This window comes from Falco peregrinus, chromosome 4 (genome assembly GCF_023634155.1).
Source record: "Falco peregrinus isolate bFalPer1 chromosome 4, bFalPer1.pri, whole genome shotgun sequence".
NCBI classification, from domain to species: domain Eukaryota; kingdom Metazoa; phylum Chordata; class Aves; order Falconiformes; family Falconidae; genus Falco; species Falco peregrinus.
In genome coordinates this window covers 49477748-49495663 of record NC_073724.1, presented here as the reverse complement: position 1 = coordinate 49495663, position 17916 = coordinate 49477748, and the positions used below count along the sequence as shown (strand labels likewise).

Sequence of the window (17916 nt, the reverse complement as noted above, 5' to 3'; positions counted from 1 at the left end):
TCCAACTAAACATGGTGTAGGGGGTAACTTTCATGAAGTGTAAATGTTTGCTAAGGACATGACGTACTGTATCCATATAATTTTCTTTTGAGTTAACTTGTGAAGCCTTAAAGAACTAAAGCTTTTGGTTTACAGTTAGCTATTATTGTACAATTTTACTGTTTAAAAAAGAAATCTTGTACCCTAGTTGGATCTGAGTAGCCTAGTAATCTTTTTTTTTTTTTTGTAGTATCTAAGTCACAGCAAAGCTGCCCTTAAGTATTTCCACAATTTTCACCAGTCGCATCCTCAAATACTAACATGCAGAAGCTTTGTATCTGTGCCCCAATTGCTAGGAACTTACCCACTTTCTTTTTTTGTATCTAATAGTCATGCATAAAATGCATGGATTTAAAAGTAATCCACATACCAGGCTGCATTTACATAACCGGGACAGATTTTGTTATTTTTTTTAATTCTGAAAAGCAACCTGAAGCTTTTTATTAGAGAATATGTGCTTCAGTCATTCTAATAGGGGCAAAAATGAGTTTTAATGACTCAAGTGTGAGCGAGAACTCTGTAGCTGTATATCTTCTCTTAAATGCTGGCTTTTAAAAATTTAGGCTTTATTTATAAAGCATTCAGCATTTGGTGCATATTTAAATTAGTATTGCTGATAATATCTTCTAGGTGTTGATTCCCCAGGCTTTTTTCTTAAAGATTTAGTAAAAGCCACTATGACATGAATCTTTTAAGACCTCACAGCAGCCCAGGTGCCTGTCTGAGTAGTTCCTAAACTGTAGGATTTTTGCTATCAAGTTCCTTGTTGACTCCTTTGGACCTTTGTGCCATTTCTTTTTTGAATTAATAAGTAAGCTGCCTTAATCCGTAAGGGTGACACAAGTCTTTAGAGGTCTACAGAAACAGCTCTCCCAAGGCATGTTTAAACCCAATCTAAAACATATAAATTCAAATCCAATAGCATTAAAAACCTATGAATAAGTGCGGTTCACAAGTATTGTCTCTAGCACGCATGGATTTGAGTGGGATGGTGCAAGTGGGCTGCAGCACTTTATTGTGTGCTGTAGTACTGCATTCTTGCTGCAGTACATGCTGGAAGGCAGCTCTGTGGTGGTCCACCCCATTCCCTGAACATTGCAGAGCTCACAGTACAAGCTATATCCATTTGCTGAGGATAACAATTTCTGAAAAATAATAACTTGCTGTATTGCCAGCCTGGAAGTTTCTCTTAAAGCTGTCTGTCTGAGCTCTGTCTCTCACACAACCAGCTACTTACAGGAAAACTTTGTGAGCTTCAAACCTGGTAAAAGCAGGATGTACGGAAGGTTTCACTGGATGGTTAGGAGTCACAGTGTATTAACAGGCCAGACGTCTTGTCCAGTTTGATAGAAGAATGCCTTTTTACTGCATTCATCTCTTTGGAATGTCTCGTTGCCGTAGAATTCTTGTTGGTAATGTTTGTGGTCATGCAGTCTTCCTGATGCATATGTAGTTATCAGTGGTTCTGAATAAGAGAGAAGAAAAGGAGGGGGAAGTGAGAGAAGCTTTTAAAAAAGCTCTAAAGATCTCTGAGTACACAGAGGAAAATGTGCAACTGCTCAACCCTTTACTTTTTCATGTATCTAGTGATAATCCCTAGCTATGTACAATTTCATGGCTGGAGTATCTGAATACCTTCCCAGAATGTATTAAGCAATGTGACTAGCTTCTGTCAAGTACAAGTCATCCTCTTCATAGTTGCACAAGGCTTTAAAATTGCCAGTGTTGTCAAGGGTCTAAGAGACCTTCCAAATACATGTGGATTTCCCTTATATCCTTCTGTTAAAACTGCTATGGAAAGTTTGTCCTTAAAAGCATCAGGTAAAGTTGATAGAGATGAAATTACGGTGAGGTTAAGAGGCTCTTGAACAATGTTTAAATGAGTGTTTGTCTTAGGTTTCCAAACTGCAAAGGCTAAAAGCAATGTGCTATTATAGATTCTACCCAAATGATGAGGATACATTGAAGGGTAGGCACCTCTGCCAGTACTGGGAGCTCAAAGGACTCTGTGTCTCGATGATAGTGGTATGTATATCTTTGCTTGTCCAACTTCATTTTATCACAAGTATCATGGTGATGAAGTCCTAGTTCATAGTCATGTGAGAATCTCCAGTTTCATTTTTAGTTACCTTTTGTCCTTGTCATAGTGAAGAAAAATTGAAAAGTTTTTTTTGCGGTTTGATCCATTAAATTTGTGTGTCCAAAAAAACCGAAACAAAGTTTTGGAGGTGTGGGGAAGGGTGGTGTGACCATTGCCGTGTGATTTCTGAGCACTGAAGGGAGCAGCAGCCTTCCCCCTACTTGTATGGATGGCGACTGCTGTAGGTGAGATTTCCCCCAAACTGCATGTACAGCACTATAGAGGCAGGTAACTTTCAAACTCTTAGGCAAGATACACAATTTGTTTCCTCACTAATATAAGTGTAAGATGTATTCTTTGATTCTTTTTTGTTAGGTACTTACTTGCATGCATTTAAGGCACAGAGCCGTAATACTGATAGGTTTTGAAAGCTGCTGGCAGTCCTCTCCGTTCTGTGTTACTGTCTTAGGAGGAGAAAGATGAATCAAAGATCTCCCTAAGCACAAAACTTTGAACTTGTCAGATCCTGGGAAGTGAAGTTGGCACATTTTGCTCTAAAGAGAGTAAATGCTTCATGATTGTGGAAGTACTACTTTTTTTTTTTTTGTCTGAACGTGCTGATCTTTTTATGAGGCGCGAGACCTTCCCCCCCATTTCTGAAGTCCCACCAAAAAACCACTTCAGGGGCTTTTTTTTTTAAGGGTTCTGGAGAAGAAATGGAAGGGCTGTACTATGACCTGAGGGCATCTTTTGATAGCTGCCCCAACAGGTGCTGAAGAGTTGGATTCAGTGTTAAAGACAAATCTTTTGAAGCTCTGAGTGCTCTTTGCTGCTATATCTAATAGTATCAGAAACATTTCAGTCACAAGAGGGTTTAAAGACAGCTAGCCATCCTTAGATGAGATTCCGCTTTGCATTTTTGTTCCCCACAGAAGAATGAAAGTTACTCCACCGTGATAATTAGTGTTCTCTTTGCAGGTGGGTGTTTGTGCTTTATGGTAACACTTCAATGATTTTGTTCATTGTGAAAGGAAAATAATGGAGTTAAGCTTTTCTCTCTGTCTTGCTAGTAACTGCCAATGCTTGCTCTGGCTTCAAGGATGTTGTATCAAGGTTTCATCAATGGTATCTGATCTGCTGATGAAGTATGTTTTATGCAGCATCTACAAGTTTCAAAGAAAGGCTTCGGGTATCTGTGTATTGCTTCTATCAGTCAACTAGAATTGCTGCCCATGGAGGCTTCTACATGCATGCTGGGAACACTGCAAAGGCTTGGAGGCAAGGAGTACGGATTAACCTCTTAGGCCTTTCCACTTCTTAATTCCCTCCACTACTCCTCCATGATACTCCGGCGTTTGTTGTTTTTTACTTCTCTGGCATCTGATTCTCTGGCAAAATCAGAGGTAGCAGATTTTGTCGAAAAAATGCTTTTCTATTGAAATTCACTTAAATACTTCTAGGTATTTCAACTAGAGATGCTTCTTTTGTGGCTCCAATCCATGTAAACTCTGCGTGACCCCACTTCTCAGATGTTAAACTTTACTTCAGTGTAACTTTCTTAATACCCTAATATACTATAGGCAGCCTTTTTAAGGCTGAATAATGACTTTGTTCAACTTGGGTATGGTATACATGTATACATTATCTTACCTTGACCATATCTCTTATACTTCTAGTTTCCGGAGCATTCCTCCCTTGGGAGAACTTCATGTTTGTGCTCTTATTTTATCAGCATGTTAACATCTGGCCTTGTAAATTCCTTATATTCTCTAGGTGCATAAGAGCATCTGTAGTTCATCCATTCTGGAGAAAATGTGAAAACTGTTGCATATGTCTTCAAGAAGAAAACAGTGTACAATCTGCTTCCTATTTATTCATCTTGCTCAGAAATGCATAGCAAATGTAAATGCTGTGTAAGTTCTTTATCAAACGGTAAATAGTTTGCTCAAAGTTACACAGGATGAGATAACAAAAAATGTATTTGCACATAAAAGCATTTATTGAAATTAGCAGCCCCATGGACTTTCTGCCACCAGTTTTCCTATGTCATCTTTTGGCCCTGAGCTCACCATGTATAGCTGTGCATTTACTGTAGAACTAGAGGTTTGGATATCGTCTGCTCCTGACATGGGACAGCCAGTGTGGGGGAGGGGGGAGGGCATGTGGTTCCTGGCATGGGAAATAGCTGCACAACACCTTTCCCAGGTCGGGCTGCATCTGCTCCTGATGAAGTAATGCATACATAATCTGGCAGAAAACTTCTCATAGGAATGTTTCCTTCACTGATGTGAATATACGTTCTTCGTTGTCCTTCAGAATGACAGATACCTTAAACACTATATTATACACACACTCTAGAACTAAGCAGGTTTCATGGACACAGAAAAGACAGAAGTTGTTTTAAAACCTGAATGAAGACATTGATACTTGAAAATAGTTTCTGTTTAACTGAATTGGACTTTAAATTCTTTTTATGACTAGAAAGCAGATCTTTTTCTATAGCGCATGGACTTGGCTTTATCACTCCGAATTCTCTTAATTTTGGACTTCAGGTCTCTTGTCTTAGAATTGATATTGCCTGCCCTGCTGCCTGGACTCCACCCGGTTTGATACAGAGGATTCCACAAGTGGTGGTGGGAGCATTCTTGGTATTTTACTTGATACTGTGGTTTTCTGAAGCTACTCAGAGTGTTTTCCTGGCAAGTATACATTAATGAACAGAAGGCAAATACGGTGATCATTGGTGCATGAGGAAGTTATACTTGTCAGCGTCACAGTTTGGTTGCCATCTAACTGCATTTGTAGAAAGCTACACTTCTTACATGCAGGAATATTAACCAGGTATTCAAAAGAAAAGGGATTGTTTGGGTGTGTTGGTTTTTTGGGTTTTTTTTTCAGCAGGTAGTAGATTCGTGGGAGTCCTTGCCAGCAGTGATTTACAGCCAGAAGCCTACATGGATTCAGTGAAAGCTGACTTGGACAAGTACTTGGAGGAGTGATCTGTTGAGGGTTACTAAACAGACATGCCACATCCTGCTTGGGAAATCTGAGTAAGAAGCAGTTGGAGGCTTGCGGAGCACATGGGGGAAGTATCTTACTGTGTATGGCCACTTGGGCCAGGAGGAAGTTTGATGCGGGGGGCCTGTGATTTGGTAGAGCAGGTGGGAGGCTGTTGAGCTAGACGGAACATTTGGCCTGAAACAGTACCTCCTTTCTTACCATCCATTTCACCTCATTTTTTGGCTGTTGTCCGGAAGCCCTGTAAAAGTGCAGCTGAGGCATGCTGAACTATCACTGCCATGTTTGCTGCTGCTCTTTTCCTTGTTACTCCTGCTTATTACATTCTTGCTGTTTCTCCTCTGTGCCTGGCCTAGAGACAAGGGCTGTATCCCAGATTTGAGACCCCAGGTTTGTTTTCCTTCCCTGCCGAGTTTCTGTGCATCCCTTGCGTCACTTACTGTGTGCACGGAGAACAGGGCTGCAGTGGCCGAAGGGCATTCTCCAGATAAATCTCTGCAGCAGTTCTTCTGGTAAGGAAGGCAAAAGGGGTTTGCAGTGCATTTGATGCAAGTGATACTTGCTAATAGCAGTATGGGAAACGTGTGTGGGCGTGGGGCCTAATAATGAAGGAGGTTTGCCAAATTTTTGCTGTCTACTGTGCTTTCTGTCAAATGTTTGGATGAGGAACTCCATTACAGGCTGAGTGGCTATAAAAATGGCTGGCTAAAGCCACCCTACGGTAGACTTTATGATCATCATTTTACAAGTTGGGCCACTTGCACAAAATGTTCTCAGTTTAGGGCTGGACCAGGTGGGGATGGGCACATGGCACCCTTGGAAGCTGCTGGAAGGCAGGTAGGATGTGGCGAGGTGCTCAGCCCCCTCTGCTCCTGTTGCCCGTTGCCCAGCCCAGAGCTGGGTCTCGGTAGCTGATGGCTCCGCGGAGGTGAGCCAGGCACTGCCACGGCCTCAGCGTCTGTGCTTGGCGCCTCGAAGGGAGAAGTAACGCTTGAGTGCGGCGGGAGCCGGCTCCCAGCCGGTTCCAGGCGCGGTTCGCTCCCCTCAGCCCTGACGCCCGCTTGAGGAGCTGGGAGTGGGGCCTTCGCCCCAGGCCCTTTCCCGCCCGCCGGCCGGGGCGGGGGCGGGCTCCGCCGGCGCAGCTGGCAGGAAGGCCCGGCGCGGCGCGGGCAGGGAGGGAAGGGAAGGGGAAGAGGCGGGGCCTGGAGCCCAGCAGTGTCAATAATACAATAGGGCTCTTGTGCGGCCGCCGCCGCCGGAGGAGGAGGAGGAGCGGGGCGGGCGGGGGGCCGGGGCCTGGCTGCGGGCGCGCCGAGCAGCCGGCACGCAGGGCGGGAGCCGCCGCCGGCCACGGGCCCGGGCGGGCGGAGGCGATGCGCGCCGGCGCGGGACGGCAGCAGCAGCCGCAGCAGGAGCAGCAGCAGCACCAGCAGCCGCCGCCGCGGCGGGAGCACCAGCGCCAGCCCTGACGGCCGCAGCCGCCCACGCCGGCGAGCAGGGGAGGAGGCGGCGGCGCGCCGTGCCGTGCGGCGCCGGCGGCGGGAGGTGAGCGCGGCCCGGGCTGCCCGCATGGAGGCGGGGCGGGGGGCGGGCGCCGGGCCGCCGGGGCCGCCGCTTCGGGCCTGTGCGCGGGGGAGGCGCCGGGCCTGCGGCGGGCGGGAGGCGGCGGCGGTGTTTGGCGCCAAGGCCGGGCAGGAGGGCGGAGGAAGCGGCGGCGAGCGGGGGGAGGCGGCGGGTCCTGCGGGTACGTGGGGCGCCGGGGAGGGGGTCGCGGAGCCGGGTCGGGGGGTGGCGGCCGAGCCGTGCTGTGCCGGGTGGGCAGCGTCCCCCGGGCGCCGCGGCGGGCCGCTCGTCCGGCGTGGGCGCTGCGGCTCCGGCCGCGTCCGGAGGGAAAAGTTGCGGCGGTTCCGCCGCTCCACCCCCGCGCTGGCCGGGCTGTGCCCGCGGGGGGCGGCAGGGGCTGGGCGGCGGCGGCGGCCCCCGGCGCTGCGCCCTTTTGTTCGCCGCAGCCCGGAGAGGCAGCGACCCGCCGGTGCCCGAGCCGGCGGGGCCCTGCGGAGCGCGGCTGGGCGTGGCGGCCGGGCGGCGGGCGGGCAGACAGGCAGCCAGCCGGGCGCTCGTCCGCCGCCGAGCACCGCTCCGCCAGTATGTCGAGGAACTTGCTAGAACTGAGTTTGACAATGAAGCGCTAGCGCAGCCGGGCCGCCGCGGCGCCACGGTAAGTTTTACGCTGGGCAGCGGGCGCGGATGGTGCCCCGGAGTCCCCGGTGCCGGCGGGGGTGGGAAGCTCCCGACTTCGGTTCTCCAAATCAAACCTTCCTCCCTTGCACGGGGTTTGCTGGAATGCCGCTCATCCTTCTGCAATGGCATGGCTTCGTTTCACGGCCGGCCGGCCGGCCGGCGACTGCTGCGATTAACGGCCAAGGATGTAGCAAAAGTAGCAGTTGCAAATAATTCTGTGGCGATTCGCAGGAGGATTGGGTATGGGACACCTTAAAATACATCCTGATGAGAAGAATAAATTCTGCTTTTTCTCCTGGTTTGTAAATACAACTCTTTTACAAAGAGCATTTATAGTTGAAGAGTTCAGCTATTGTTCACAAATTGTTATAACGAGTGGCTACATACTTTAATTAAAACATCACTAAATTAGCGCTGTACTTTAAAGCCGATTTTTTTTCCATGTTCAGGAGAGGGGGATGCAGGAGTCTGCATCCAGTTGTGATTAATACACTAGAAACTTGAAAGCTATTTTGCCTCTCTGATAACGTGAAAGAGCCTTTGCAGTACAACTGAATGATTTAAGAGAACTATGTTGTCTTGGTGCATGCAAAATGTTTTGTCTGCAGCCAGCTTTTTACGTCATGTTGGTGCTTGTGGGCTGTTGTATAGAGCATCTCGAGCACACCTGCTAATCTCTGCAAAGTGAGACCATGTCTTAGCAGTGGTTAGAGCTAACCTGAAAATGCAAGAGACTGGTGGGTTTAGAGAGGAAAGGGCAACCTGGTTGAAGGCACGTTAGCGTAACTTTCAAGCCTGCCACCAGAGTTCTTAGCAGGATGTCAGAAAATCTTTCACCTGCATTACTGAAGGGACAAAATGTAATTTGAAGTCACTTTAGTGAAGAAAGTGCCTTTTCAAATTAAAAGCAAGTTAGTGCTTTCAGGATCTGAAGTTTTGTTGGTGTTTTTTTAAACTGAACTTCTGACCTCTTTCCAGACTAGACATGACATGCCCTTTTTTTGGTGCCAAACTGGAGCAGGAGAAAGCTCTCTGCTGCAAAAGCTGGTCTTTAGATGCAGTAAAAGTCATCAAAATAACAAGAGCTGTCTCTATTACCTGTCCTTCACGTGCTGTTTCCTCTTTCTAGGTTCCTTTTACAGAACTAGCCTCCCTCCCTCTGTCAGCAGGAAAAATTCCCCTGAGCTGGGTCAGTCAGCACAACTGTGGGGGTTTTGTTGTTTATTTTATTTGTGTTATGTACGTGTACGAGGTACCTACAAAGGTTTGCTAGAGAGCTGATGCAGGAACGTAAGCAGTGGCATTTATTGGCAACGATGCATATTCATTTGGGATCTCGTTAAAATCATGAAAATACGCTGTGAATGTAAAAGCCTGGGCTAGAGGATCTCAGTGTAGTGTTAGAATAAACTCAGCTTTTTCCTCCTCTGTGGTTTTGTGGACTTCTTCCCCATGGGAGAAAAATAAGGAAATTTGCATCAGGGATTTATTGGGATACCTGAGATTGTTGTAGGCTTTTTGGTTTTGTTTTTAAAATACAGGTAGTTTTCATAGAGCTGGCTGGTTTGCTTATGGAGGAGAGTTTACAAAGGCTGTTTGGCTACAATTGAGTATTAATTTTACCTGTACAGTTTTATATATGTACACATAGGCAGGCACACATGCATATGGTCACTGTAGTAGCTACCACGTGCTGAGTGCTGTAGAGTGTTTATCCTGAAGAGCTTGCTGCAGCTGGCCTGTGAGGTGTCTTGACCTGAACTCTTGGCTGGTGTGACAGCAGGTGTCCAAGGCTGTGGTGAAAACAGCTGGATGTGTTAGACCTGCGGGTGAGAAGTAAAGTTAAACCCTGTGTAATCTGCCTTGAGTTTGAAGTTGATAACCTTATGATCTTTCCCTATGATCTCTTTAGGTAGCTTATTTCAATTTTCAAAATCAGTTTCTGACTATTGTGCCATAGAGGGTAAGGAGTATGCTGTGGTGTCTGTACATTTTTGGTTAGTTCTGCGAGACCTGTGATATATCCAGAGTAGGAATGTGTACATGTTTTTGTAGTGAGTCTTCTATGATCCATGGATGAAAATGTTATATAAACTGCTCTTTCTGTGATATGTCTTTCTCCTTTAGTTCCTAGAAGTCTCCCTTAGACATTGGCGTGTGGTTTTGTAGGCTCTTGACTGAATGGGTTTGACAGTGTAGCACATGCCCACTCTTCAGAAAATACAGGACAATTTAATAACAAAGAACATTGTATTCAACTGAAATTTATAACTTAGTATTTTGTTAAGCATGGGTATTACTGTCTAGATGCATTTTATAACCAAAAACTTGCTGTTTTGTCTAGGTCAGTGGTGGTGTTGCTTTGGTTGGCATTACTTCTGGCATTACAGACAGAAATGGACTTAGGGAAAGTTTGCCATTTGATCGTGCCAGCTTAATCTCTCCCCACTACCACAGTTTTTGCAGGAGCTACAGCTGAGGGGACTCAGAGGCTTTGGAATTTCTGGAGAGGGGAACCCTTCCACTGAAGTTACGTGGCATTTCTCTTTTCTGAAGATTTGAAGTGCTTGTAACACTTGAGGCTTCATGTAATTGGAGACATAAATGCAATTTTGACATACTTTACTTAAAATGGAAACTTACAAGTTGTTAATAGCTCTTATTGGGGATATTTATGTAATGGAAGCCAACAGATGCTATTTGCATCTTGAAGTGCTGATGAATAAAATGTTATGTCAGGGCCTTAGAAGGTTTTTTGCTGGCAGAGGCTGGGTCAGGTAGGAGTGGGAGATCTGTAGGACTTCATGGCACCTCTGAAAAGTGGGATAATGATAGGAAATTTTGTATTTTAGCACACAGCTGATTTTAACTTAATGCTGCTATTTAAAATAAAAAGAGCAGGAGAGGTGATTTATATTTATCCATGTTAAACAATCAATTACACTGTCACTTTAAAATTAGTTTTCTTTGTACAATCTTCTACAGCTGCACATCTGATGTTCAGAACTCCTAAAAAGTGTATCTATAGGTACTATTTGTAGTGATACTTTGACTTACTTCACCTGTAAGATGGTATCTGGCAAAGAAGTTTTCTAAGTGTGACGTGCGAGCCCAGCTATTGACTTCTGTGGAGAGGTGTCTGTGCAATATCCAACCACCTCCATGTTTCCCTGGGCTTTGGCTCCTTCATATTTATTTACTTCCAAGTCACTTCCCTAGGTGGCATTTGAACTTTTCCAGCATTTAAGATCTTATTTCAGTGTGTAGGAGACCAAGAATTTGGGGATTAGAGCAGTCTGAGACGTGTGATCTTGGGCCTAATGAAAGCTCCTGCATTTGTAGAGCTATAATACAAGCTTTACTTGGCTTTAAAGAAATGGATGGGACCCTGAGCTGCAAGCATGGCTGTGGAGGCTCCGCTGGCACTTGTTAAGTCGCTCTGTTCAGAGGATCAGGAGAAGGTGGGAGTATAAGCTCGTGACTGCTGATGCTATTTGTTGTAACTTTCTCCTGGATTAAATACTGGGATGCTTGCCTTAGCTTGTTAAACTTTGAAAACTTTGGAGTGCTTTCCTTCATTAAAGTACACCTGTTACAGCATTAGATTACGGAGCTGTGTTTCTTGCTTATTGAACTGAATGCTGAACATAACGTATCGTGTCGTTAATGCCTCCTTGTGTTTTAATTAGGGCTGTGGGGAGATGTTAAAAAACAGGTTTATATACTTGCCTTGCTGGTTGCTAAAATGAATCTGCTTGTCACCTGGTCTTGAGGGAATTATGTATTATTTCACTAATCTACTGTCCAGGGCTTCCTCTCTGCCCCTTTTTCTTTTTCCCTTTTCCCCAGCTTGCTCTGAAAAATTCTTACTTGAACATTTTCTAGGGGTCTGTCATACCTGCTAAAAGCTCCTGACTATGTGGTAGCCTTTGCTGGTGAAAGTCTCAGGCTCTTGTTCGTGTCCTAGAGAGCAATTTCACGCCTGCACAAGTGGTTTGATGCACAGCAAGTCCAACAGCTTCCAAGGATTAGGGCTGTGGAGTGGGTGAGTAGATGCTGGGATGCCTGGGATCCTCCAAAGGGAGAGGTGGTACCCTGCTTATCTGGCTGTGCAAATGAAAACTGACCAGGAGCATTTATTGCAAGTAGTTAATTCTGTGCAACTGTGTTATGAAGTGTTTTCTAAGCAGTGTTTTAAATTCCCAGGTTCTTGTCTTGGAATATGCTTTTGGGTAGGTGACCAGGTAGCGGGAGAAAAATGCCTCCATAGGACATGCCTGTGTGCTAAATAGCTTTTCATTGTGATATATAGTTTATCGTGTAATACTGGATTACTGAAATTCTTTAAATGTGCAAATAAATGACATATCTGCTACAAATGCTACAAGTTTTTTGCTAAAGATATTTTGGTTATTAGTTTACACTGCTATGTTTAGGCAGAAATGTGAATGTTCACGAGCACTTGAAAATCATAGCTAAACTTGGAGATTTTATTCATGCTACTTCAAAATTGTGAGTATTGGTTTAACAAACCAGACAAGTTTTAAATAATGCTTGCTTTAAAGAGCATGAAGATACTGAGAACATTATTATTTTTAATGCACAAATACTTAAAACTTCGCTACATAGTAAGTATAGCAGACTAAAATGGCAGTATTTTCTTTCTGATGCTGCATAAAAAAATCTTACATCTTGAAGGATATAAAAATGTATAGGGGAAATGTGTATTCTGTCAGAGGAGGAAAAATATTTCCCTTATGGGATTACTTTCAGTTTTTAATTATCTTTATAGTTCTGCTGTTAAATGCTTGTATTTCTTTAATATTTTTCCAGTGTTAATTTGCAGGCTTTGATAGCAAAGTGGCTGTAGAGAGAGGACTTTTTCACCGTTTGAAATAGTGCTATGTCCTACCCAGGTTTTGGGTTTAAAGAGGGGAAAAAAACCCCAAACAAACAAAACCCTTGTGGAGCTAAAGTACTCAGTATGTGAGCAAGTTATGGAGAAGCACAAGAAAATGGTAGGCTCAGCAATTACCTGGTGACGAGGAGCCTCAGCAGAAGAAGAGGTAGGAGTATAATACCTCCCACTTTTATTAGTACTTGCAAGGGAAGAAGAGTAACAAACTTGTACGCCTGCTCCTGCTTTCATGCAAATAGGCTCTTTTCCCAGCAGGTAACTGACTGAAATAGTCATGACAGGTGATTACTCTGCAGTGCAATGTAAACCTTGTTAAATGTTGTTTGATAGGAAGGAGGAGAAATGCTCATTTCAAGCACAGAAAATAGGTTTTTGTGCTTTTTCAAGAACTGCTGACCAATGGTCTGACAAGGGAAAAGTTACTGGTTGTCAGTGTTGCTACACTTCGATACACTTCGGTAGCATTAACCTTGTTTGGGGGAGTTCTATCAACTCTTCAACTTCAGCCTAATTTGAGAGCAGTTGTGTTCTTTTATAAAAATCAAATTGGCTGTCATTTAAGCAACTGAAAGGCAGATACTTAAACCTGATAATGAAGTTGCAGTCTTCCTTATGTTAACAACATAATCATTTCCAGCGTAGCATGAAATGAGCAATCTTAAGAAGTAAGTGAAGCATTTTGCCTGACAAATTTGAACTTGCAGCTCTGCAACAGAATGTGTAAGACTGAGGGAGGAACTAAAAGGTTGATCTTAATACAAGGTGCTTGTTTACGAGCAACAATATTGTGATGGCTGTTGGCATACATAGCAGGTAAAGTTCACTCCTGCTTAATGGTATTGATTCTTCTGCGGAAATTATTTTTTGCAAAATATTTTGTCCATGTTACAGAGAGATTAATTTTCCATGCTTTCTTTGGTTAGTGCTTCTTCACTATTTTGGGCCAAAAAAGAAAAGAAAAAGGTGGAAAAACCTGAAAATAAAGAAAGGTGGGTTTGTGTGCTCTTTGCAACTGGTACCCATCAATTTAGGTGGTTTGGTTTTGTTTCCGTTGGTTTTGCATTTTTTTAAGATCTCATACTGTAGTTTCCCAGTGCCATTTTGTGAACATTTTAAAAGTTTTTCTTTATTCAGGTATTTTTCAGATATTTAGGCATGTTGAAGTTTATCAAAATAATTTTTATACAACTGGTGTACAAAGAGTTTACTTACTGTGGCAATTGAATGTGATTTTGCCTAATCTAGCAAGTTACATCCATGTATGCTACTGCAATTTTGACAGAGATTTGACTTGCTCTGGTTGAATCTATATGCCTACACAGAGGTGAAATAGCTGTGGTGGAACTGTTGTCAAATACAAAGACTCTGGCCTGAGCTAAGTGAAAAGAGGAGCAGGTTAAAAATTACTTTGTTTCAGTACTTAGTGTATTCTGTCTTTCCTCTATTGCTTAAAACTGAATATATGGTTCTTTGCTAGGTCTGACATGTGGTGTTTTCATTCTTCTTCCTCTATATATGTCACAAAACTTCAGAAGGTGGGATGTAAGTTATTAGGAAGCTTGTGCTCCTGACAGTCACCTTAGTATCAGTCAGAGCCCCATGACTCCCATTATGTGGATTGATCTGGCTTAAGTGCTGTCTTAGATCCCGTGTTTGGCATCTTCTGTGTACTTGTTCTGGATTTTCAGAAGTCTCTATATGTAAGAGCAAACAGGGATATGCATTAATTTAGGTTGCTGAAGTCTAATAGCTTTTGCAGGTGCCATTTCATTCTCTTTTTAAGATCATTGAAATAAATTTGTTTTCTGTGTGTTTGCTTCTGCATGTTTGACTTTTGCATTTCAGCCAGTTCACTTTTGAGGTATGAATGGGTTAAGAATTGGAAAAAAAGTCTAAATTAAATCAAAAAGGGGAACAAAAAAAAAAAGCCTCAAGTGCCCATGACAACTTGAATGTGATTTATAGTTCCTACTTATCTCTCCCAGCCATGTGTTTGATGCCTTTGTTGTCTCCCATTGGCTGTCCCCTCTTCTTTTTGCCTTGACTTCCCAACTTTTTCCTTGTTATTGGAGAAAACAGCATTTCTAGTGAGTGTCTTACAGTCTTCTTAGGACCCTATAAATCAGCTCGGTCAAAATTAAATTTGCCTTCTCTACCAGACTTCAGACATTGCGGACTTCCAAATTATTTGCAATTGGCCTAAAAATATTTTGGCAGACCTTTTGGGTTTCTTTTTTTTAGAAGATTTGTGTAGGTTTGCTAGGTCTAATAAAAACACTGGTGAGGGAAAAGCCTCGTCTTTATGTGAGGTGCTACTTTTTTTTGTGGCTGCTACATTTGTGTGGGTTTACATATGTTTATATAAAAGCACCATCCACTGAAAAATCAAGTTGTGTTTTCCAATATTCATAGAAAAGAAAGCATTTGTGATATAATGCGCTTTTTTTTCCAGTGAACACTTGTATTGGTGTGATGAGTATTTTGCTTGTATTTAACAAAAGCTTCTGTGCTCTTAATGCCTGTACCTAAGTTGTGCTTGGTTAATGAAGTTGAATCTGTGTTTGACTTACATAAAAGCAATTGTATTTACTTTGTTTTGTACAGATTGAGTATGTTTCAAGAATAAACTTACTTTTATGTACCAAGAGGAACTGCTGAAAAAACAAGGCAGTGGCAAAGTATTGGTTTAGTGGAGTATCTTTCAAAACACTTGAAAGTAACCAGGTTGCACTTGTTCCCAAATAGTTTTCTAATGGTTTCCTACCCTATGATAATTTTTTTATCAAAAATGCTTTTTTTTTCTTTCCTCCTTGTAATAATTTTAGGGGATCTGTATTAAGCTCATTCTGTCAACGAAGCCGGCTTTTCTAACACTTTGAAGGTGTTGCACTAGTGTAGCTACATTATAATGATCAGAGTGGCCATATATGCGTAATTCTGAAGCAGTGATGTTAGTGTCAGCCCTTGTATGAGGACTATAGAAGCTGAGCCTGCTTTGCTCCTGTACCAGACTTCTTTGGCCATAATAACACATCTTTAGGTCTATCTTCTAGAGGTTTTAGTGCCACATTAGGCTACTCTGTAGCACCTCTCCCTGTTCATGGGCTCTTAACAGGCTCCTAGAGATTTAATCAGTCAGAATTGTGGGTTTAACTGCATGATGGCAATTTGCAAAGGAGAAGCAGCTCAGCTCCTGTGTTTACTTTCTCTGTTGAGCTTTCAAGGACTGAGACCATTAAGAAAGGTTTTGTGCTTCAGGTAAGCAGAAGTGAGGTAAAACTCTCAGGGACCAAACCTATTAAAACAAGTTGGGGTGTTTTTTTCAGTTTCTTCCCACCCCACCCCCACCCCACTTTGGGTCATTGATGAGGTTTGGCAAATGTAGCACAGGGGACCTTGGTGCTGTTTGTGTGCCTGAAGCACAGAAATACCAGCATATAGTGAGGGGCAGTGTCACCTGCTTTCCTCCTCGGAACTGGTGGAAGCTCCTCCATACCTATGCGAGTGTCAGTCTCTGTAGGTCTAGTTTAACCCCTTGCTAAACAATGTCAAAGGCTTTGCCTCTGTAAAGGCAACAGTTTTATATAGTGGAACTTGTACTTTAATAAATTACAAGAAATCATAAAGGTCTGTATATTTATAGACAATTTTATTAAAGGTCACATTTTTCCTTTTGACAGTAAGCTGTTCTGGCAGTGAGTGCTTTAAAGGAATAGTTCTCTTGTGTTACAACTTGATCTTGCAATCCCCCACCCTTCCCCAACATATTTGCATCAGGAAATTTTGAGAAGAAATAAATTCAGTTTTGTTGCGTATGAGTTGTGCTCGCACACAAATTAATCAGATCAGTGCTTTGTGAATTTCTGGCTTTGTTTTGGCACTGACTTTAATTACTATTGACTCCACAGAGGCCAAAATTTCCCTGCTTGTTTCTCAGAGCTTGTCATGTGTTTTGTCTGACTGAGCAGGAGTGGCTTTGGAAAAGGATTACTTCGTTTATACAGGTTTCTCTTTCATAGCAGTAAAAAAAACCCCAACCCTTTCTGACCATTTAAGATCACATTCAAGGAAGAAGTAATTTTTGGATGCTGCTGTGGAATTTGCTGCCACAAAGGATGAAGTTGATGAAGTCCTATTTACTGTGTTTTCATGTCTGCTGCTTCATTAATTGTCATTTGATTGTGCTCCAAGTCTTGTGTTTTGTGGTCTAAGAGCAAAGCTTGGGTGCTTTATTTATTTATGGAGTTTCTTTGCAGGGGGAGGTGACAGTTTGAGTGCTGGTGTGATGATCAGATGTCTGACAAAGAGAGAACAGAGGGTCTTTCCTTATGAAATCTCACAAATACTAGCGTCCGGAGTTCGATGAAGGATGTCAGAAGTACTTTAAATCACTGTGATGAGCAAGTGAAGTTAACAGTCTGTTACTTTTCACTTGCCCTTCTTTTTTTTTCTCTGGGAATTGACTGTCATTCAGTTAAATACTGACTAAATATTTTGATATGAGATGAGCTGTTTGTGAAGGTGATTTTTCTGCGGCCACTGAGACCACCTTCAAGGCCAGGAATACGCAGTATGTCCATGCTACTTTTAAGTGCTCAAATTCCTTGTAGCCAGAGCAGATGAAGAAACTCGAAAGCGTGTGTTCCGTGTCCTGTATGAACCCTGTGTTGTACACTGGAGAGCATTATTACTTAATGTATCCAGAAGAGGAGACATGGCCTTTTCTTGACTACTGTCATCCAACTGTGAGATAGCTTTCCTCCTGTAATTCAGACCTAAATTATTCTTCATCTTTTCTTTAAACTAACAGAAGAGCTTGCACAGCCTGGTCTTCCAGCAGTTCAGTGGGGATGACCATGGGTGCTCGTGTGCTCCAGCATGTGCTCTGGCAGCAGCCAGAGTCCTGCAAGGGAAAGGAGCCAGCGTCTGGTAGCTGGGGTTGGGGTGAAGGAGGTATTGGGCCTGAATCTTGGTGGATGGAGAGGAGAGCAGGGAAGGTGAGGCACAGAACAAGGGGTAGCCTTTGCAGGTGTGACAGCTGCTAAGGCCTTATATGATGCTGAATTGGATGCCTGAAGAGTGCATGTGAGGTGAGGAGAAGGAGGAAGAAGGGGCCAAGCAGTGATCAGATTCCTAAAGGTATCCGTTTACAGGGCTGCAAATCAGCAGCTGAATCTGCGAGTGGAGAGATTTCTGGTGACATGCCCTCTTTGGTGTGTAGAGTGGCCTGAACGTGCTGGGCTCTGTGAGTCCTACTGTAAAGACCTTTTTGTTTGCAACATGGGGACTTAAAGCCTTACGGGGTTTGTTGTTTCTTCTTGTTAGAGATCTAACTTGAAGGCATTGAAGTGCACAGTTTGGTATTACTTCAGTCTGAAGTCTAAATCTGGCCCTTAATCTTTTATATTGTCGGGGTGTGGAGCATCCAGCAAGAAACAGTGATGCTGCTTATAGCATTTGTGACTCTCTTGTGTGTGTGGTGGGGTCATGGGACTTGCTGCAGAGCATATGAGAATGGCATGGCTCTTGCCAGCAGAAACATAACATCTGTTACCATACTTTAAAAGTTCTCACACTTAGTGAATAATTTTATTTTAAGATCTCCACTAAAGCTACCCAT

General features: G+C 43.4%; 1 protein-coding gene across 5 annotated transcripts in view; it reads left to right on the top strand.

Annotated features, from left to right (window-relative positions):
- The first annotated feature begins 6419 nt into the window (after positions 1–6419).
- The window catches only part of JADE3 (jade family PHD finger 3), a 68296-nt gene continuing 56799 nt past the window's right edge, over positions 6420–17916 (top strand). For 2 of the 5 annotated variants that reach the window (XM_055802031.1, XM_055802029.1), the window contains exon 1: positions 6420–6682. The gene's annotated coding sequence lies outside the window, so the exon portion shown is untranslated. Of the gene's footprint in view, positions 6683–6768; positions 6882–7246; positions 7356–17916 lie in introns of those variants that run through there. The other 3 variants (XM_055802032.1, XM_055802030.1, XM_027789876.2) reach the window with 3 other exon arrangements.